The 23,105-nt window shown below is 43.9% G+C and overlaps 1 protein-coding gene across 3 annotated transcripts in view; it reads right to left on the reverse strand.

The window, feature by feature from the left end:
* CRB2 (crumbs cell polarity complex component 2) overlaps window positions 1-22,892 on the reverse strand; it is a 55,042-nt gene extending 32,150 nt beyond the window's left edge. The window contains exons 1-2 of one of the 3 annotated variants that reach the window (XM_015644541.3): window positions 22,777-22,892; window positions 15,033-15,082 (exon numbers count right to left, since the gene is read on the reverse strand). The gene's annotated coding sequence lies outside the window, so the exon portion shown is untranslated. Of the gene's footprint in view, window positions 1-15,032; window positions 15,083-15,216; window positions 22,709-22,776 lie in introns of those variants that run through there. The other 2 variants (XM_015644540.2, XM_033518415.1) reach the window with 2 other exon arrangements.
* Window positions 22,893-23,105: the final 213 nt, after the last annotated feature.

Here is a 23,105-nt window from a genome sequence, read left to right on the forward strand (position 1 = left end):
CAGAGCCCAGAGCCCGCAGCCCTTCGCCGGGAGCGCCGGCAAAGCCTGCCTGGATCGCGCGGAGCGGACTGAGGGCGCTGCAGCGGCCGGGGCTGCCGGGGAACGGGGCCGGCCGGGTCTCTCTGCCGCTCCGTAATGCACAAAACACACCTGGGGGAGCCCCACAGCCGGGACAGCGCTCACAACTGGCTCGGGACCGAGGCTGTTTGGAGGATGCAGTGTGCTGTATCGGCTCGTATTTACAAACTCCACAGCAAGACCGAACCCGGTTTCCTGAGAGAAGCTGCTTTGTTCAAGGAGAAATAAGACAAAAGCACCGTTAAACCCAAAAAAGCAGAGTTAGTCCACAATAGTCTTTACTGCTGTCTCATCATGAGGTGGGTGATCCCACAGGACAGGTGAGCTCACAAAACACACAGAAACCCTCTTCCCAACTGAGGAACAGTTACAGAGATCAACAGAGGTGCAAAACACAGGCACCAAATCACACCACCTTTGGCTACATGGGTTCAGTTTTAGATGTGGAAAATGTTATCAGTGTGCATTGTTTAATGACAGTAACTGAAAAAAGACAGCCCATACTCAGCTGAGACCTACTAAGTCTCTCTAAATCCAAATCACAATTGGATTAAACTAACTGTAATGAGAATTAAGTGCATTGCCTCACCCTTCACTAACAACTAAAAATAGAACACAGGTAAGATGCCAGACAAATTCCTAGTTTAAACAAGAAATACACAAGATAGCAAGGAATTGGTGCAGACAAACCTAAGCTACAGATGCAGAAAACAGGAGCAATCTTACAGAGTAATCTGCATTATCCCAGCATCCTTGCAGGGCAGCAGAGGCTGGCGGGATTTGTGCATGGAAATGGGATAGTTACTGCAGGGGTATTACCTTCAGTGCAGAAGCAGAACAGCCACAGCAAGAGCCTTTCCACCACCCAGACTCTGCAGTTCAGGAACAAATGGTTCATCTCAATGTCCTGCCTTGGAATGCTCCAAAGATGATATATCATGTGTTATCAACCTTATCTGGACCACCCTGCCCCCTCTTTCATCTCTGCTGTCCTGTCTGTTTTCTCAGGATCAGCCTCAGTATTAGTTTCTTTCCAGTTACCACAACCATCTGGAAGTCGTTTCTGTCTCCTTAGACTCTGGTTTTGCTGTCAGGGGACGTAACCAAACACTGATGAGTGCAGAATCTTTCTGCTCATAATATTTCTTTCTCACCTGTGTGAATTATGCTCTCACAATCCACCTTTTCCAAACCCCAGCAAATACCTATGAATCATTGCACAATTAACATGGCAACAAAGCACCGTTCTGAGCCAGGCACTGCTCTAAGGCGAGTAGTGCAACACTTCACAACACCTGGAAAACAAACCTAATCCATGGTAATTTATGGTTTCTAGGACTACCTGAAGGACCTGCTCAGCTTTCATGAAACAGAATGAGAATAACAAACCCCCCCCCTCCCCAGAAACTGGAGGTCATCCCACAGAGGCTGAGGTCTTGTGCAGCCCTGCTGTTCCTGCTGTGCTGTGTGGCCTGGCACACCCTGAACCCTGGACAGAGCCATGACTTGTGGCACACTAGCCAGACTGAGGGAAAACAGTTACATCCAACTTCCTTGTAATAATCAAAATACCTTAATCCATTTTCTACCTGTGAGGACATTATAGTTTAATTTTATCAATGTTCATGGTTGCAATTTTATGAGATTTTGCCAGCATAAACAGCAAACCATTCCTGTGCTGGACCCCATGGCATACAAAAGCCAATGTGGGTATTAACCAGCTTAGTCCAATTAAATGACCCTAATGCAACTCTGTTAAGGCCCTGATTTGTTAGGCTTGACTACATTTCCAAAGGAGCACAATTGGGTGGATTTGTTATCTAAAGCATAAGCTCCAAGTCCTTAGTCATCCTTGCTAAAGCCTTCCCCAAACTGGTCATGGTTTGTGCTACCTCCGCATCGCTGCCGTCCAACGTCACCATAATCTGCTCTTTAACATAGAATTAAAACTAGAGCCAAAGGACACAGCTGCTTTCCTTGGTGCAACACTCATTATGAGAGATTTAAGGACAGCATAACAGCAAGGCTTCTATTCTCAGCCTGAAGCAGGAACCTTCGCAAGCCGGAAACGCATGCCATGGAAACAGGGCAGCAGTGGGCAAGCTGGATTAGAGGAAAAATGAGAAAGTAGGTCTGGGGTACTCAGCAGAACTTTCCTGTCCACTTATTCTATACTCTTCTGTATATTTGTCACAAAACAATCCCGTACATCTTTCTACAAAAAGTTCAGAGAGGCCCATACACCGAAGTACCTTAGTGAAAGTGTGCTTTTAATTCAAAGAACAATGTACACTCGCATGAGTTTCACAATCTTTCCTCACACAGGGCTTAAAATAATCCTAATAATGCAGATTGGATACTGGAGACGTGTGACAGGCCAGCAAATATCAGTGGTACGAATAAAGCCATTCCTCTCTCCTGTCACGTGCATGCTGTAACTGCCACAGAGGACAGAGCCTCACCTTCCCTCCCCACCTTCCTGGAACCACGGGGCACAGACCTATTTTACTGAATTGAGCAATGGAAGCCAACAGCATCAGTCATGATTTTTGTCCCAGCTTTGTCATCTAAGGGTCATTAGGCACAACATTACACAAAGCAGTTCATACTAACAGTGGCTGCAGGCTTGGGAAGTTGAGTCAGTAAAGAGAAAACTTTCCAGTTCCACTCAAAAACTGCACCAAACCTGACTGCTTCCATACACTCTTCTGCTTTCTGACACCGCTGAAAAGTGCCAGGAATATTTTTAAAAACTTAAATTTTTGGAATTTCAAGACTCCAGACACACAGGCCAATTCTGTACACTGAAATGTTTAAATATAATTTGGTGCTGTAACACTCAAGGGTTCCCCAGAGTCCAATCTCTAACTGGAAATTGGCTCTCTCCTGCTGCCCTGAACAGGCACTGTCCCCACTCTCCTATCAGCCCACTAGATGTCCCTTCTGCACTGCCAAAGTCACCAAAGGCTCCCTTGTGAGAACAAGAGAGCTGGAAAGAAATGAACGTTACAGCAGCACTGGGGAACGCGAGCAACTGGACACATCCTGACCTGCTGCAGGACTGTGTCAGCAGCACCCGGGATGCTGCAAGACCCATTGCAACATCCCCACAGCACAGCAGCCAAAGCAGAGTTTGGGCTGTGAGCCAAAACCTTAAAGTTGCTATTAAAACCTGGCAAAATTACACAAAATTTCCAGTCTTGAGACATCTTAATTGCATTTTTAGACACAATAAATTTAGTTTCCTATCATTGCTAATCAGAACTGCTGGCAAGCAAATCATGCTGCCGGATAAACGCTGGAATCCTGAGCCTGTGACATTGGTCAGTGGAAAAAGGGGGCTGACAAGGCAGAGCAGGAGGGTTCTTGTCTGGGCACTGGACAGAGCAGAGCTCTGGCACAGCCTCGATTTCCTGGAGCACGATCATCAATTTCAGATAAAATTGCAGTGCTGAGGAAGAGGAGGGGGCAGTCCAGAGGACAAGAGCAGAATGATTATGTTTGCCTGAGGTCTGAAATCACTTCCTCTGCTTGCAGCATTGGCTGCTTGTTCAGAGATCATCATGACATGCCTCATCCCAAAAAAGAGCTTATTGTAAGGATCATGACACAGATATCCAGCATGTGCACAGCACCCATGTCTTCCTCTCCAACAGATAAACCATTCAAACACCCACAGATGGGGCTGTGGTGAAGACAGGGCCACAATCCTGCCAAGTTGTCTCTCGAGGAAGTCACAGGAGGGAGGCTCTGGCCATGGATGTACCCTTTGATCTATGTGAGACCCTGCTGCAGATCAGCTTCATGTTCTTTGATCCTCTTCCCTGCTTACAGCTGCCTGGTGGAGGTGAATCCCTTCCAAGGGGCCTCTCCGGCAGATGGAAGATGAGAATGTTGATCACCTAACAGGAGGCAGCCAAAATGGTGTAAAAAAGGTCTCAGGCAAGATTTTCTGCAGTAAAATGTTATAGCAGGAAAGACGTGCCCAATACATTGCCAGGATCTGAGAGTGTTTTGAAGGCATGGTGAATACTGAGAGGCCTTTTTGCTGCTGTTTTTGTCACAAACGATCCCACACGTTTGGAAATTGCCGCTTTCCAGCGGGAAAGCCGCTGAGGGCAGGTGTGTGCTCCCAGCCCCAAAGCAGCCTGCAGAGGTCAGATCAGCAGCGTTTGCTGCAGAGCTCCACACTGCCAGAGCCCCGGAGCCAGGCTGGGCTTCAGGGGAAAACCAAAGGGACCGACACTCGGAGCCAGAGGGAGGGAGAACAGCCCGGCTGAAGGAACCTCCTCCTTCTGAAGTTGCTATTCCGGGAAGGCCGAACAGGGGACTGGGAAAACGGGGAATTTTGGACCTGGAAAACAAACACATTCTGCTGCACCAAGTGAGCTCTGATGAGTATAGCCTCAAAGTCCTGTCTGACATCTATCTCGGCCACAGAAATGACACCTTTGGGTTCTGCATAAAATCAGCAAGCTCTGCCTCATTTTCCTTCCAGCTGCACTCTCTGTTTTCCCTCACAGACCTCACGCACAGTCTGCTCCGTAGGGAGGCCTCTGGGAAAACTGGACATCGTCACCACAGTAGGGCAGGAACTAAAATAGGTGCAGATCACAAATGTGCCAAATGTTGAGGAATGATTAATGTTCTCCAAGATGCCAAAGATGTGGGGCTCGCTTTTGTGTATTTATACCTTAATGAATACTAAAAACTTGTGCTATCTCCAGATCTAATGCAGGTAACTAAAGATAGATTAGTATGAAGGCAAGAGACAACTGTAAAGGAACAGTCCCACATTCAGTTTCCTGACTCAAAGGTGGGGATATTGTCCAGTACTTTCAGTATTCTGGGCTGGCACACTCCTGCCTTTCTAGGAAATACTAGAAATACTAGAAATACTAGAAAAATACTGAAAGTACAGTTTCACACCAGTTTTAGCATTATTACTTCACAGATTGAAGCTCCTGTGTGAATCAGTTGTTTCTACTTCACAAAGGCCCCAGAACAAGGGCTCTACCTAAAGTGGGTGTGCACGAGTTGCTGGATTTGCTCTCACTTGGAGGAGAGGGTCTGGCAGGGATTACCACAGCACACGCTGCCATTTTACTGGGATGCTGAATCCTGGTGTCTCCATCACCAGCCATTTGTCAGATTGCTTAACAAACCTCTAAGAATGACCAATACAGATCTTCAAGTAATTGTTAACAGCATTCAAGCCTGTTCTCATGGTCTCCAAATGAGTATTTTGTATGCTTCTACTTGGAGAACCAGACCAGAGACAAGGGCTTCAGCACTTCCCTCTGCCCTGAGGGAAGCTCTGTTCCACTCCTCTTAGCCAGCATGGTTTATGAACATTTTCTACTTCATGTCTCACAACAGCAGGCAAACTGAGCTCCTGCTGGGCTTCTGTCAGAGGAGATATTGATCTGCAGCACAAATGCTTGAATCTCTTGCTCTGCTAACCTGTATGCTGAATGTGCACAGGGGCTCATCAATATGTCTGAAACAAAATCTGCTCAATGGCTTTTGAAAAAAAAAATAAAACAAGAAAACCTAAGGTTTCTGATGAAGTTGTATACAAATATTCAAGTGGATGGATTTAGAAACTTTCCAAGAACTGGTAAAAGCACCAAGAAGCACCACTTCATCTGGTTTACAACTATTTCAGTAAGAGAAAGAATAAGCACCAAAGCATTTCTCTGATGAGACACACATAAGGCTTCTGATGAGACTATATACAAAATATTGAAGTGGATGGATGTAGAATCCTCCCAAGGACTATGGGGAAAAATATTAAAATAATTATAATACTTTAAATCAACTATTTAATGTGAATCCAGCCTTGCCATTCACCAATTATATGTGTAATTTCTGGAAAGAAATATAATTGACAGCTTATTGGAATACTACCCATTTTATCCCCAAGAAACTTCACTGCATCCATGCCAACTTTATATATACCCCACTAAGAAGCAGCATCTTGTATATTTAAAGAAGTTTTCCATGCCAAGGCCAGTGTGTCAGCACCATTTGTTATGCCTGAATGCTTTATGAGACAGAAGTCACAAACCTGACAATTTAACTCTCATTAACTTTGGGACTGACTCCATATGCCAGCCTAGCTACATTCTCTGGGCAAATTATGAACCTTTTTGCTTCCAACTCAGCTTTAGGTCCCCAACTATTACAGGACTTTAGCAAAATCTCCTTTGCTGTCTCTGGGAGCAGAAGGGAAGCCAAAGTACAGATGGCTGAGCTTCCCAGAATCACAGAGAGCAGCAGAAGCTCAGCTTTGCTCCGTGATGTCCACTCGATCTGTGGCTCCTTGGCTCTGCTAACCCACACCTTCAGTGAGCCACTGGAGGGTCACGAGGGCCCATCAGTGATTTTCAAAGGAAAGCTTTGGCTGAAGAATTAAACTCCATTTGATCTAAACCCTTTTTTAGTGCATGACTCTGGGCACTTCGCATATTTCTGCCAGTCTCCCTTCACAGGAGGTCACTATAGCAAGCATGCTGGAGAAAATAGAATCCAAGAAGCACGAAAATCTATTTGGGGAGTGTGTGTGATTGTGTGTGTTCTGAGAAAATGACAAACCACTGCCACTTGTAATATATGAGACTATGTGAAGAGTCCTTCAATTCTGTTTCTGCCTCCTGTAAAGCTTGCTAAAACACAGGTTCCCTTGGCTTCTGCATTTCCCTTGATTCAGGCCAGGCAATGGAGATTAATCAGTTCTCAATACCCAGTATTTCTGAGATTTCACAGCTTCCTTTCACATAGGAAGGTAAAAAGTCAACTTCTATGGGCTGTTACAACATTTCCTCTTTTAACTTGAGGAATCATACAGACATTGAAATCTTGAATGAGCAAATGATTATTTTTAATTTTATTTTGTTAGTCAGAGTTAACCCTCAGTAATCTTGTGCACATTACAATCTGAACAAACCTCTTGTTATAGCAACCAACTTTTGGGAGAGCAGCAATGAGAAAACCAAAGCAATCAAAATGCAGGGGAGAAAGTCAGGAATGTCAACACAGGTTTCCCCTTGAAACAGTTTCTTCCCATTCATAAGAGGTTACATCATTCAGACAGGATTTTAAAACAGAGAATCCCATTCCTGGCTATTAACTTCCACACTGATACACACTTAGCTCAAATTTCCTTGTTTCTCTCCCCTCCTAACTTGCCATGATCTGTTACAATCAGAAAGCTGACATTGTATTCCCACCACCCAATATCCACAGAGTTACCACTGAAGTCAAAGCCACGGTTCATCCTCTTTCCATGACTTTAAAGCTTATAATCCTCTGTTACATCATCCATAAGGACAGCGATTTGTTGAATCTGCCCAGCAGACTCTTGTCTTTTTCTTGGTGCTTCCATTACAGGCACATCCTCGAGGGCTGCTGGAACCTCACTGCTAGGTCAGAACTGGCCCCTAGAATGTAGGAGATAAATAACTTATTTGGGCAGTAACACAGAGGAATTGCCACAGCAGCAGTGGACACAATGCTTCCCAGTTCAGTCATCCATCTCCAGCTGAAACGGAACTTCCAGGGGTGAAATGAGGTCAAAACAAAGGAAAAGGGGAAGTGGAATCTGTCCAACAATAAACCAGGTGTCAACATCCATTGCACAGAGCCTGACCAAGGACAACACGGTCATTCTCTGTTAGCTGTGCTGGGATGTTGGGAATTTTGAGCAGATGTTAATAGGATGAATACATACCAGTCGTACAGTCTCAGAATAATAATGCCTGTGAATGCCAAAAGCATATTGATCTCCTGAAGTGCATAGTCAGAGCATCTAATGGCTCTAGAGAGAGCAGGGAAACACTCAGAAGGGAAAGAAAAGGAAAAAAAAAAAGAAAAGAAGAGAAGATGCTTCAGATTGGAGAGTTCTCCCAGCTAAAAGAGCCTTGGGGCACACAGGGATGTTAAACTGCTGCTGCACACACACATTCTGAGGGACCCAAGAGCACACAGTTTGTGCACAGGAATGGAAGAATGAATTTACAGAACTTGCATAATTATAACAGGTTTAAACCACTTCTTCTAGGTAGAATATTAGAACCGGGAAGAATGTTAAGAGGAAAATAAATCCTTAGTGCACCGTCCTAATGGACCAGAACAGTGGGAAAAGAAAACCTAACACCAGTGACACAGAGAATGCAGATACTGTTCAAAAGACATTCAAAGGGAAATTCTTTCTATTTTAATGACCTCAGCTGTTATTAGTGATGCAGATCAGGGCTTTGTTCTAACAGGAAGTCTCATAGCTAACCTGTGGTGTCTTTTTCAAGTGGGAGACATTGAAAGCTCCTTTTTACACCAGGGCTGTGTAACTGAGAAATTCAATTCATTCTGTTTGCTTTGATATCTATTTAGTTCAGCACTACCCACACTTTCAAAAGCAAAATGTTATCCTTCACTGTACCTGAGGGCCAAGTGGTCCAGTGGTATATGCTCCACAGAACTGAGGCAGTGTTTTCACCCTCTCACAAAGACACACAGCTCTTTGAGGGCGGACAAGACTCTAGGACAACAGGACTGCAAATTACCAGCTTGGTCAGAGGGTTTTTTTTTTTTATGAGCTACAAACCAGACCAAAATACACTAACAGAGATATCCTTGTAAAGTTCACTCCCAGCAGTGCCACCAAAGGAGCATATCAGAATTCTAGCAAGCCTGGTCAATAGTATTATATATCCCCTGAACCACTAAGGACATTAAGCAAACACATTGAAGAGACGAGAAAAGATTCCAGTTATCCTGAGCTTCCCACTCCCTGACCACAAAACCACACTCTCACATCAAATGGGGAATGCAACTCAAGGGACATTTTAATCCTACACCCCTATTCTAATTAACAATCCTACTTTATCAATATTTGATGGAGCTGTTATTGTGTCTGCTCTGGCCATTTCACTTTTCAGAGAATGCTCTGAATTGCAGTGCTTGAGAGCAATGCAAGAGCAATGTGCTCCTTTCAAGGCAGTACAGATTGGAACCACAGCACTTCCCTAAGGCAGTGCCTCTGCAGAAGGTCCTGCTGCAGGAGCAGCCTGTGGGATGGACTGGCAGCTGTAGCATCTAAGCATCAACTGATGCACAAAGATCTATGGACTCAGCCTAAATGACCCTCCCAGCTGTGGCCCACTATGCCACCATTGGGTGGGAAAGAAAATAAACTCATATCCTGAAAATCAAACCACACCAGAGACAATGTTGAGCACAACAGAGCCCAGTCATTACGTATGCCAGCACAGAGAGTAACAGTTAATGAGGCACAAAGCAAATTAGGACAAGAAAAACTCACCATTTTTTTCAGACAAAGTGTTCAAGAGAAGGAAGCAGACTACGCTGTGCTAAACATGACAGACATGCCTGGCCCTCATCACAAACCTTCACTCATGTCACATAGCCTCATTCAGAGGAGTATCTGGCCAGGGCTGCTGTTGGGATTGCATTTCCACAGGGTCAGGAGGTTTCTGCTGCTCCCCAAGTCCATCCACACGAGAGCACTCCCCCTCTGCTCTGCCACTGCAAACACAGGAACTGCCCCAACAGCTGCCTTGACACGAGCAGCAATATGAACTCAGCAATTGCAAGAGCTTCAACTTGCTTCAACTAAAGTCAATTGCTTTGGGAAAGGCACTCACAAACAATTACATGCTGCTGCAGGAAAAGTAAAAGGTTCCACAATTCACATCACACACTTTAAGGATCCTCTCTGAGAAACAGAATACTCAAAATTCTCCATCAGTGCAGAATCATTAAGTACAAACGTATGCATCCAGAAAGGGCTTTTGCTGTACCCTCCTCAGACTCAGTTTCTGCATTCTGTACCTTCTACCTGCAAGTGCATTTCTCACTGCTACCCAGCTGATTTCTCTACAGCACAAGTATTCCCAAAGCAGAGGTAGGGACTGAACTATGGAAATACATTGGTAAGCTCTCCCTTTTCTGCCATATTGCACATTTTCCCAGTTTCAGGCTTTTACTGCATTATACAATGTAGTATCATAAATGCAAGTATCAATTAATATGCAGTGAAGCAGCAGAGAAGCAGATGAATTCATCCCAATTCAAAGGCTGGGAAAAATGGCTATTCATGGGACATCAGGTTGGAGTGCCAAAAGAAGCCAGACAGATCCCTAATTACTGTGTGCCTTCTACACTTAGCATCTGACTCAAAGCCCAAAGAAGCAATTAAAGACAGCTAACAATTACAGGAGGCTTTGGTTCAGGCCAATGGAGAACCTGCTCCTAGGGAGCTCTGTCCTTCCACATTCCAGCAGGTTGTGAGGGTCATGAGTCTGTCAAAGGTCAGAAAATCTATATAGAGAGGGAATAAGTCCTGAATAACATCTGTCCAGTGAGTCAAAACCACTGGATCATGAAAGCCTTGAGAGAAATTTTATGTCATCTGTTCTGTCTTTAGAGAGAAGAAAAGATGCAATGGCATTATCTTTTCACAGCAATGATACAAGCACAAAACAGCAAACAGATGGAGGTGTCATAACAAAGTGTGAAACAGAAGAAAGAAAAAAGTGAGAGCCCCTCTGCTTGAGATCCTCGTGCTGTGAAATCCTGTTTGTAGCTACCTGTCAGAAAAATGCCTCAATTACATGAGGCTGGATAAGTACAGGTACCTAACCTCAGAGCCAGAGGGTCTGAATCCCCCAAGGATGGGCTGGGGATCCACACCATGGAGCAGGGCAGGTCCTGGTGCTAGGCAGGGTGAAGGCTACAGCAGTAGCACAGCAGACCCACAGCTTGGTGTTGGAAGCAGCCCCACAATTAAACTGCTTGCAGGAGTATTCATGAAAATTCTGAGTAGTTGAGCTCCTGAGAGGTGCCAGGTGACAGAATAATGCTTTGGGTTGTTTGTTTCCAGGAGGAGAAAAAATAAAGGGAAAGTACAGAAGAAAAACATCCCAAAAGTGGAAGGAGCTAAACATTATCAAGATAAAATGGAAAAGGCTCAATACAGTCTATCAAAGACTATGTATCCCTGTCACAACATATGCCAGCAAGGTTTAACTGAGCAGTGTGGATTTTGAAGGACACTGTTTCATCTATTAAAGGTTTAGAGATGTTACAACTCCGTGTTTTTGCCAGGAGATACTTTATTAAAATTGCTGTAAACAGTAACTTGTTCAAGCAAAGAGGAGGCTCTTCCTGCCACGAGCTTAAAAGGATGTTAGCCTTCAATTCTGTTTTTGAAGAATGTTTCAGATATTGATTTCTACCTCATACCCAACGTAAGTTATGTTTTCTTCGCAGTTCTGATGCTCAGAGCAGAAAGCAGCAGCATTTTCCTGAATCTCTAAACAGATCTTTTCTAACACCATGTCCTCTGAACAGATCTTCCCAATACTTCTCCAGCAGCTGTAGCAAACCAAAGTATTTGGCAATACTGAATTACTCAAAGAAATCTGAGCCTTCTCTCTGTTCATAGGTCTCCCTCAGGGCCCTGAGTGGGTTGCAATAGCACAGACAGTTGCTCTAAATAGCTTGGATCCAAACACTCTACTTGATGGTGATTAAATATATAAAATGTTACACTTCCAATGTTCGAAACGCAAAGGCCCAGGGCACCTCAGCAATGCTTTCCACACAGAGCAATTATAGCACTGGAAGTACTGGAAATACCATCATGTGATCCACTCTCAAACTACTCATCTAAAGAGAAGGAAGTTAGAACAGAAAGCAACAGGGAGAAAGTTCAAGATGTATGATTGATGTTTTCGCTTTTAATTCCATTTAAAGCCAGTCTTTATTGCAGACCCCTATGAGCAAACAGATGTTGTACACACTCAGCTGACACACAGACACTATTCCTAGGAAGGATGGCAGTTTAGGCCATTCAAGGCAGAGCTTTTTTGCTGCTACTGTGAGATCTGTACCTTTAAACGTTAGGGTTTTTGCTTTGGAAAGGCTGTACTTTACAAAGATGTTGCTAACAGAGGAACTGAATATATGATACTGCAAATTAATCAGAGGAAGGAATATATGATACTGCAAATTAATTAGACTTTGTTATATAGTTATACTTTTTCCTAATAGAATACTAATCCTGACAGTTGGCACTGATTAGTATGTTGGAAGTGGTTCTCAGGAGCTGCTGACTCACTGGGCCATGGTCCCCACTGTTTCAACAAACTACAGAAACAGGCAAAGCAAAAGCACAGACAGGGCAAAACCCATCTATGGCTCATCAAGGAATTTAAATACATGAAAGTAAGTGTGGCTTTATAGTCCTTTAATTATGCATTGCATCTGAATTATGTATGGAGCAGAGGGCACGCAGGAATTCTGGTGGAAGAAAGCAGCACTGTGCACTGGCACTTCCTCCCCAGGATAAGACATGACTTATCCTGTGCTCTGCACCAGGTTCTCTCCAGTTTAAGGAAGCCTGCCATTCCCAGACATTTTGCACAGCCATTCTCAAGGTAAGGAGCTGTCTCATCCTGCTCAGCAATCCCTGCTGCCCCGTCAGAGAAGCACACTTCCATTGCTGGTGAGCAAACACTTCCCCTAGATCCCACTGTGCTTATTTAGCCCAAGTACTCCTCAAGAATAATGTAATCCATAGGTACTTTAAACCTATAAAACCTTACTTAATGTCAAGTGTTCAAATACAGATCATGCCTTTCATATCAGTCAGTGCTTTGTAATGTATGGCATTTGTCTATTCTGCAGTTTTACCATTCTGTTGACTGTAATGACTGTTTTTGCTACTCTAAGTCAATATTCACCTTTTTTGTGAGGCACAGACATTAATCGCCTCTTACAATGCCATATAATCTTCCTGTAAGGTCCCTTGGAAACAAAAGTCAACTTTAATAATTGTATCATTAGTCAACACTAACCATTATCTCAAGTTCTGCCATTGCTACTTATAGTGGATCTATAATGAATTTACACATACACAAATCATGCATGAGTACAAAAATCCCACGTTCAGTCCTTACTTCCATACTCTTCTTTCCATTTGCTTTTGTTTTCTCTTTACTATTTTTCACTTTAAATGCACAGTTGTGCATTATATGTGAAATAAATACTCATCTATGTTTTATAAATTATTATAATATAATATATAATACTATATAAATTATATATTATATGTGAATAAATACACACTATTTAGAGAAGTGATAGTGGATAAAGGATTAATCCTCTGAGACAGTTTGACAGGTTGGTCTGTTCTTATACATTTCCATAGCCAGACATCGACAAAGAATATCTCTCCACCTCCACCTCATCTCCTCCTTAGAGTGTGCCTTGCACTGGGCAAAGCACTACACCCTGCTCCCTGAAGCAAATTTCGTGCAGAAAACAGACACTGTCAACTTCAGGTGCAGCCCCACAGCCAGGCCGACATTTGGTTTGCACAGGAAAAACTTCTGAAGCTCCAGGTGTGATTTTGCAGAAGGAATATTTGTGCTTTTGTCTTTCCCTGAGGCACAGTGACCTTCCCTTGAGCGGGAGCAGCTCTGCTTTCTGCAGCCAGCCCGGCCGGCACTGAGCTGCAGCTGCCACGTGGTGGCAGAGCCTGGGTACCTTCACCACAGCGCTGCTTCCCAGGAATGCACCGGGAATGATTATCCTCTGCTCAAGGTGACTCTCAAGATGATTTCTTGCCTCCTCATTAATTACTATACATATTTATAGACAAATTAAAGACTCAAACAAATGTTTATTCAATTAATCGCTTCGAGTTCTAGTGGAATAAACAATATCAAACCAACTCACCAGCTCAGGGGCTTATGACAATTTAACACAATTTAATTTTTTTTTCTGTTCCTTCTCTGTGGTATCATGTCTCACACAAGAGTTAAAACACCAAAAACTGGCAGAGTTCTTTGCAACAGAAGGAGCATAAGAAGTTCTGAACCATTAACTATTTGCTTCAACTCACAATGAAGACAAAATTGATTTGATGCAATAATCAAGTTAGGCTCACTTCTACACTCTCCCAAAGGTAGAGTGTAGAAGTGATATGGTAGATATGGTGTCTAATCTTTCAGTATTTAGCTGCTAATTCAATTACCAGATTATTGAGAGCAACTACAAAGACAGTGTATGCTACTCACTGTGATTTGGATCACGTGAATGAACACAAGGTGCTTCTGAACGCCTGCGTTGTGAGACCCTTCCATTCCCCCACTTCAGAGAAAGCTGCATATTTTATCCTTTAAAGATGCTACAACAGCTGACTCTGTATAGCACATTCTATGTATTTTTAGATCATACCAGGTCAACCAAGCCCCTTTTCCCCTCTCTGCCACACCACTCATGAATCCCCTAATAATGCAGCACAGCTTTGTTCTGCCCTCAGTATTCCAGCCTTGACTTCACAGAGTCTGGCCCGTTTCCTCTATTCAAACCCTGTACAGTTCTCTGCTTTTCAAGTAACTGAGCACTTTGGCTGTGCTAATGCATGTTTGTATTTGCAGTTCTGCCTGGGTTTGCTCCCTGCAGCAGGGCAGGCATGCAGTGGGCTGGGCAGGGCTGTGGGAGCCCTCCCTGGCGAGCACAGAGAGCCCCAGGAAGGCCCTGCTGTGCCAATGGCAGGGACTGGCACCATGGCACTGCCTCGCTGACAGCCTGGGCTTGGTGCTTGTCCAGGTTTCTTAACTCCACATTTCCATCGCCTTTCTAATGGTAAAGCACCTAAACTAATCAAGAACCAGCTCTGAGGAAGTAGCATGAATGATTTCAAGCACTTCTGCAAAAAGAAAACAAAACCCAAACACATGAATGCCTTTCAAGGCCAGCATGACAAACCCTCTGCAAAGAAAAAAAATTGTGAAGATTACACTATACTTGCTTAGGAATTATTTTGCCTTTATAGGATCTGAATAGGAATACTCATGCTGTGTTCTAATAAAAATGGAATTACAAAGTGAAAAAGGGCAATTTGCAGGATAAGGATCACTCACAAATTGCAGGAACAGCTCTCAGTCCTTTTCACCTCAGTCCTTTCAGACTTCTGCAGAAACAAAATAGAAGATCCAATAAATTGTTTATGAATTAAAAAAACATATAATCCCATCCTAGGTACTTCTACTCTTCCCCTTTAAATTTTCCACGGAACACTGTTTTTGTAGCTGCCAGTTCTGTGACCTTGCTGGAAGTGGCCAAGCCAGAGATCAATTAGTGAGCACAGAAGAGAGGAGCAGCTTTGCCTGCGTTGCGCTGTCCCTTGGGAGGAGGGCAGATCGTTATCCAGCGGGAGTGCTAACACAGGCTGGGACTAACTGCAAGATGCACAACGCAGCAAAACCGAAAGGAAACGGCAGAATCTCTTTTTTCCTTTGGCTTTCACTTTTTACATTTCCCTATAATTTAAAAATACTTTAATTTTGCAGATAACAAAACCTTGTTAATGATATCTGCAACAAACACACCATGCTGGCTTCAAACATCAATTATGAAGCAAGCTCCCTAAACCCTCAGGAAATCCCCACTATCCCCCATTTCATAGCCAGGATGAACTAAAGCACAGAAGAATTTAGAGATTTTAGTGTTACACACTACAAACCACAGTGACAGAGAAGGTTAAAAGCCCCAGCACCCGAGCTTCCAGGTTTCTAGCAAAGGGCCCCAAGTGCTGAATGCCTTCAGAACACAACTGGGGGGCTTTTCCACTAAGGAGACAACTGCTGCCTGACACACAGCTGTGCTCTCAGGACTGCAGGAACCCCATCTCTTTAGCATTTAAATGAGTACACATATATTTCACATAAAACTTAGCCTAAAATAAGCCACCTAAAATAAGCTGGTTACTACAACATTACTACAGTCTGTCTGCTTGCCTTAATTTGCAGGCAACTATAATGCTGCTTGTGAGACACACTATTCCTTAAGTCCTCCCACAAAAAAACCTGAGAGATCAATAGTTCTTAAATAAGTAATTAGAGCTGAAATAATTTAGGTCATCAAAGAACAAGCAGGATAAATAAAAAGTTATAGCGCTGTGGAACCTTGCATCTAATAGAATTCTTTACATTTATTTAAGTTAAATGATAGGCTGAACACCAGAGCATGAGGCAGAACTGCACAGCACCTGTAACAGGAGAGCCAAATAGGATAGCACATGCACATATTAAAACTATTTGGCAGGTTAATTAAAACAAAAAGAATAACCAGGATACAAGATACATCAACAGTGCTCAACTTCACACTCTTAATGCAAGCAAACTTAGATCAAAGATGTGACAGGAAGCTTCTACTCTAAGGTAGGAAGCCAAGTGTAGACAGTGTTCTGTGTAAAGAAGCATTTCCACACTGACATGTGCTACACTGAACATAGTACATGTAAAATATACTCTCCCCAGAATCCAGGTACATTTCTGTTCAAATGCCTAATATGACCATTTTGGACTTGCACTGGGGCAAGAAAACGCTGGGAGATCCTTTACTATAAATTCTTATCACAAGGATAACTATTTGTCCAAACATTTGGGCTGTCCACCATTGTTACAGACTGGGCTCAATTTTCCCTTTGAGAGAAATGTGAGACACTTCAAAAGTGATAGTCAGCATTGCAGTCTCCATACCTCCTATGACACAAATCTTTCTTAGTGTTTCAGCACAGCTCATTTGCTAGTCACTGCTCACTGACATCTCCAGCTACTGAATATCCACATTTAGACAACATTTTGGCATATCAGAGTTGATGAAATTTTGAGGTACATGCCTGAAGTCTGGAATATGACTTGTATCTGTTGCAGATCTGTTTTCCAATTATCACATTATGTGACAAAACTGATTTGCTCAGTAGCTGCTCCATGGGTACATGGAGTGAAGAGTCTCAAATATAGAAAGGTTACTTCTAGTTTGTGCAGCGTGAGGGGACAGCACACCATCAGTGACAAAGCAGACTGCAAAGAGGCCTTGGTGCTGGTCAACATCAGTCTGTCACCTCCAGGCTTCAGCATGCTGGACCTTCTCTGTTTGCTCTGGAGCTTCAGCCACTTGGAGATGAACCAACATGAGGCAGAGTGTTGGTCAACAGTCAACATGAGGCTGACAATCTAAGGCATGTTCAGTGTTGGGTTCAGGTACTGGTGCCTTCAGGAAACACCCTCATCAGCTTCAGCAAGGTCAGTGTTTTATCCCAAGGGTGCAGCCTGGGAACAGTTTCCAATTGCCATTGAATTCTGGCTCTAGTATGATGAAGTTATAACAATACTTCATTAGAACTAAGGTTCTCATTATAGCAAGATTTTTAGACCATATTTCTGACCACAGTTCAAAGTGAGACAATTACAATTATTCCTAAGAGTACCCCACAATCTATTAATGAAAAATTAATCTTGGTAGAGGTTTTGTTTTTTTTTTCTCTTTAAATTATTATAATTGTGCTGTCAGCTGCACTCAAACAAACTCTGATTCAAGTTCTAGGCTTCAGGGTCATGGATAGACACTCAGCTACTGCTTCCACCAAAAAAATACTGATTGCCAAGACAGAATCAGATTTGGGAAGGAGAAAACATGCAGTTAAAAAACCAAAGAGGGAAGAAACCAAACCCACTGAGAACAAAAAATTTTTGTACCAGAAACAGATTGAAAACAGAAAGGAAATTAGCATTTAGGAATGAAAAAGGCTATTCACTGTTGATGTTGAATACAACACCCAGGGAGACAGAAGCTGGGTTTATTTTTGATAGCAGCATAAACATTAAAGATAAGCCAACAGCACTTAGAAAATATGGGTGCAGTACAAAGGCTCATGTGATGAGAGCTGTTTTGCTTTTAATCTTGACCTGGAAAACCTCTTGTATGACAGAGCCTCTTTTCAGTGGAGTCAGTCCTGCCTAGTTGCTCTCCCTATTAGTGATAAAAAGGCCACCCAAGTTGTTTCTGCTTTGGAACAATGGCAGGTTTTCAATCTTAAACTTCAAAGGAAAAGGAAAAACCCACCCTAATATATCTAAGGACCTGCACCAAACTCCTGTCATCCTTTATCTGGTCCAATCACACTCTTCCCCAAAACAATAATCCTTACAACTGTATCTCTGTTTTTCTAGAAAGGATATACATATACCCCCAAATATTTATCTACTTGTCTCTGATATATATGAAAACACTTATCTCATATTGATATGAAATAAACACAGATCATGTCCTACCCACAAATGGAAAAAGCAGCTGATTTCCAGATTGGTTCAGCATGTCTACAAGTGCAGTAACACAGAAGTGCAAACCACATCAACCACAATCATTGGGAGGGCTCGGTGATCACAGAATCACATCTCAAATGTGTATTACAAACTATAAAGACTGAAAGCCATGAAGCTCTTTGAAGTTCAGTCCTGCTTTGGATGTCTGTTCACACAGTCCAGGCATGCCAAGAGAGCAGAGCTGCAGGTCAGTGCTCAGTCTTTGCAACTTCACACCCTTAAATTGCAGTGTCCAACTTGTTGCATACAATACTGCCAACCTCACAGGCTCAGTGACAACAGGACCTTAGAACCTTCTTTCTGCCCCTTTTCCCACACAGCAGAGATGCCCTGCACCCAGCTGCATTCCCATAGGCACAACAGGCACACTTTCATTCACAACAGAAGTGTTGAAGTTCAGATGAAGTACCAACACTCCACGTTGATATGTCATGTTACACCATGTTACAGCTCAGGAGACTTCACACGACCATATAGGGCATCACCTTAATTAGAAACTGTAATTAAATGCCCACTGAAGGTTGGTAATATCATTTGCTTCCAGGCCTTCTTATTTCAAGAGGAACGCTCTGTTGGGTCAGATCAATTCTCCCGTGGAGCCAGGTGCTGTCCCTCAAAGCTGTGTTTACTGTTTTGAGTTTTGTCATGGCCACCAGAAGAAAAGTTTTACACATTCAGCAGTTGCCAGATGGGCTGAGAACACAACCAGAGCACTGAGGGCAGCACAGTCTACACAACAACTGAGCTGTCAGGAATGCCGAGCTGCACTGCACTCTGTCCTAAACAGCACCTATAAAAAATAAAATTAAAGCACTTGTGTTTACAAATGTTTTAGGAAGCTGAAACCTGTGGTGACCTGCTGGCCTGCAGGTCACCACAGACACTGCCCCAGGGTGGCTCTGGCCAAAGCAGGTATGGGTGGGATGGTGTGACAGGGCCACACCACGGGGGCTGGCAGGTGAGCGCTGCTTCGCTCAAGAGCAATTCATGTGCTGGTTTAAGGAACACTCAGTACCACGACTCTGCAAAGCTGAGACACCTCAAACAACAAAGTGAAATCAGAAAATTAAAAACTAGAGCAGCACATATTGAGACATGCACTTTTTTTTTAACCTAGACCTTTGTTGTTTTTAATAATTGATATAAAGTAACAGATGACTCACTAATTGCACTTCTAAATTGTAACCCAACCTGGAATCAATCACACATGGCATAACTTCTGTTCTTATTTGAAGCTAAATCCACCACAGTGCCTGCAGTAGCCGCTCTAATAATTGCATTAGTCATAACCAAAAAGTATTTCCCATTTCCTTAGTTCCAGTTTTGCTTGCTTTTCAAGCTGATCCTCATCCCTATTGCTTAAAAGATCTCTGAAATGTTACCCTGCAGAGCCTGTTCTGGGACTTGAGGAGCCCTGTGCAACATTTCACGGTGTGATTCCTCCTGTCCTGGTGTCTAATTTTCCTCCAATACCATTTTATCTCCTTTGCTCTAGCTCAAAGTCAGAGAATCATTCAGAATTGCAACAGACACTAGCAAGCACTGTGTAAAACCTGGTAGAGAGTCAGGTACACAAATGACTGCCAGCATAAGTTGTGTCATCTATTGGTTTGCAGCACAAATTCTCAGTTTTAAAGTATCCTCTACACTGGATACTTACCTGCTCAGTTCTCTCACTTCTATGCCTGAGATACATTTTAAAATAAAAATAAATATAGATCTTGTAAGGATTTTTCAAAATAAAACTCTCTGCTATATCAATCTTATGAGACTAATTTCCCATGTAAAGATAGCTTTTCCTATGAAGGTTTTTAAAATACATGCATATAAAATTATTTTTTACAATTCAAAGTCTGTCCTCAGCTATCTTTGCACAAATCCCATTAACTTTAGTACATGTTTAAAGGCAGAATTTAATAACAAAAAACTCGTAAAGAACTGGGTCACCAGACAATGCTAAGTCTCAAATAGAGATTTCTGAGTTATAACAAGAAAAAGTCCCTCTTCCCTTGGGCAATACACAAGCATTCCCATTTGTCTGTAAACAATACCAAACACTTGAAATTTGACAGGCTGCATTCCATCCTTGCTCAGGTAGGGGTTTCCCCTGTCCTGTAGCTAATGGCCACTTAGTGCTCAGTGGAGCATTTGGGGCCAACACTGCATCCCCCAGTGCCTGCTTCACTCCAGCCTTCTCACTGGCACCAACCAGCAACTCCTCACACAGGGCCCCTCGTTTGTCTGAGGGGTGCAGGTAACATTCAAGCACACATGACAGTGTCTTAACTATTTTTGTGAAAAAAATCTGTAGGAAACACACATTATTTCCATCGTAGTTATATACTTTAAAAAAATCATTATTTCTATGCCAGTATTTTGTCCCAAGAAAGAGCATAATTATTGTTAACTACTTAAACTTTCACCAAGCTAACTCTTAATTCCATGTTGCTTTTGGTATAATTCAATTCCCATCTTTTATTGACAATACTTGGAGCTATAAATTCAATTTTCTTCCTTTTTATTCCATGAAGCCTAAAGACAGATGTTAACTTTTTTCCAAGCCTCAGATGTTCTTTTCCTTGTTAAATGTATATCCTTGTACTGCAGCACCAAAGCTCTTCCAATCTCCTGTATTCCAAATTAATCCATCAATCCCCTTTCCTCTGTGTTTTTGCCCTTGGTAAATCATTAGCCCAAGGGAGAACTCAACAGAAAAATTCAAGATTTCACTCAGACCACAGCTGAAAACATCCTTCTTGTACCTCTGCAATAACTTCACTACCTGAGGTGCCATCTCTTACAGATTTTCCCCTCCTCACTACATTTCCAGCTGCACTGCACAGCCACTCATTTCACAGCTGCCCCTTCCCATCCCACCATCCCCCCAGCAGCCTTTCTCCAGGCTGTATTTGTGCTGTGTCTCCATTTGATGCAATCAATTTCAGATAAAACTGTTCTCATGTTTAGTCCTTGGACCAGTCCTTGATTTCCAGCTATTATCTTCTGCCTCTTTACAAGGCCCGCACAAATATTTTAAGGTCACACAGGAGATTTGGCTAAATTCATTCATCGCTTTGAAATCTCTCGATTCAAGACTTGAAAGCAGTAACTGAGATTTCTCATATTTGTTTCTCTTTTCAATCCTCAAGCATGACAAGATAAAAGTCTGTTACAAAGGCAGAGCAATGTCTTACTGTTCAGAACCAGGGTGACACTTCAGCCACAAGCTTGCAAAGGAGTACACAAAATGTAAGTCTAATTGGAACAAGGTGGACCTCTCCCTGCATGTAAAGTTATTACTGCACACATGCATTCCACTTCCACTTTAATGCTGAAATCACCCTTTTGAATGAAAGTTACTGTTTCACTTCAGCACCACAAATCTCCTGATCCTACAGCCTTTGGCCAAAGTTCCCTCAGGGGCTGCTTCAACACAGCACATTGTGTACTGATTATTTTGGAATAAAGCTCTGCAGTCTTTCATCTTCACAGCCTGTATAAAACCAGTTTTGAAAAGTATAAAAAGTGATATTCAATATGATTGCCATGCACTTGTACACTGGAAGCTGAGTTTGAAAAGGCACTTAACCTAGAAAATCTGGCAGAAATTGTGAAGCACTCAAGCGACTGTATTGGCCATTTGAGTGTCGAAGCACATGGAATGCTGAAGGATTATGAAGTCTCTAACTGTTCTATGTAACGCACATACAAAGAAGAAAGAAAATCCATTGGACTCTATCCTCTCTCTCCTCATACCTAAAGGCTCTGTTCATCAGGGCTGCCTTGGAGCGCCATGAACATCAGCTCTGGGAGCTCTCTCCACCTCCACTGCAGTGCCCATCTGCTCTAGAACAGCCACCTGTCTGGGATTGGGAAGAACTATTGCATGGCACTGAAAACTAACTTAAACCCATTTGTCTTTTTCAGTCTTGATCTCTAGAAGAGAAATATGGAAATGATTGACCACCACACTCCTTCTGCAGCCCAACCTGCCCAAACACCCCACGAAGGTACCTTGATTTGTCCTCAGGCACAGAGGATTCCACAAGGAGATCAACCGCTCAAATGGAAACCCTATTCGTCAACTCAGTTTAGGAACCTACTCTGCACCGCTTTGGATTTGGCAGGGGGATATGAAACCCCCTTATAAAACCAAGGCGCCGAGGCCCTGCCGCACCTCTGCCCTGGACCCTCCCCTCAGCCCTGCCCCGCGCCCCTCTCAGTCGGCGGGGCCGGGGCTGCCGGAGCTATTCACGCCCGCAGCCGGGGCCGGGGCCTCTGTAGCGGTGGTGCCGCCGCACTGCCGGTGTCCGCCGCGGAGCCCCGAGCGCGGCCGGGACCGAGCCGGCCCTGCCCTCACACACCTGCCCGGCCCGTGCTCTCAGCGCTGCGCACTCTGCGCCCGGCACGCTCGCGCCTACGCCGTTTGCGCGGCGGGAGCCCTCAGGTGCGGCGCCCGCGCTGACGACATTACGGAGAGTCCGTAACACACACCGACCTCTCGGAGGAGCTCTACGCAAGCGGCGTTTCCAGGTGCGGCTCGGCCGCTCCCGCTCCGCGCGGCCGCGGAGCGCTCCGAGCGGCAGCGCCGCTCCCCTGGCGGAGGGCGGGACCGGGCGGGACCGCGCGGAGAGCAGCGGCCGCAGGTGGGGTGCCGGGCGGGCCGAGCCGCCCTACGCCGATTCCGTAAGGCTGCGCCGGCCTGCAGGAAACAGCAGAGCTCGCGGCGCTACGGAGCTGGCGCAGGGCGGCGCGGCGCCCCGTACGCAGTTGGCGTAGGGCGCTCTCAGGTGCAGGGAAGGGGCGGGCGCGCGTTGCCCGGCAGCC

This window comes from Parus major, chromosome 17 (genome assembly GCF_001522545.3).
Source record: "Parus major isolate Abel chromosome 17, Parus_major1.1, whole genome shotgun sequence".
NCBI lineage: Eukaryota > Metazoa > Chordata > Aves > Passeriformes > Paridae > Parus > Parus major.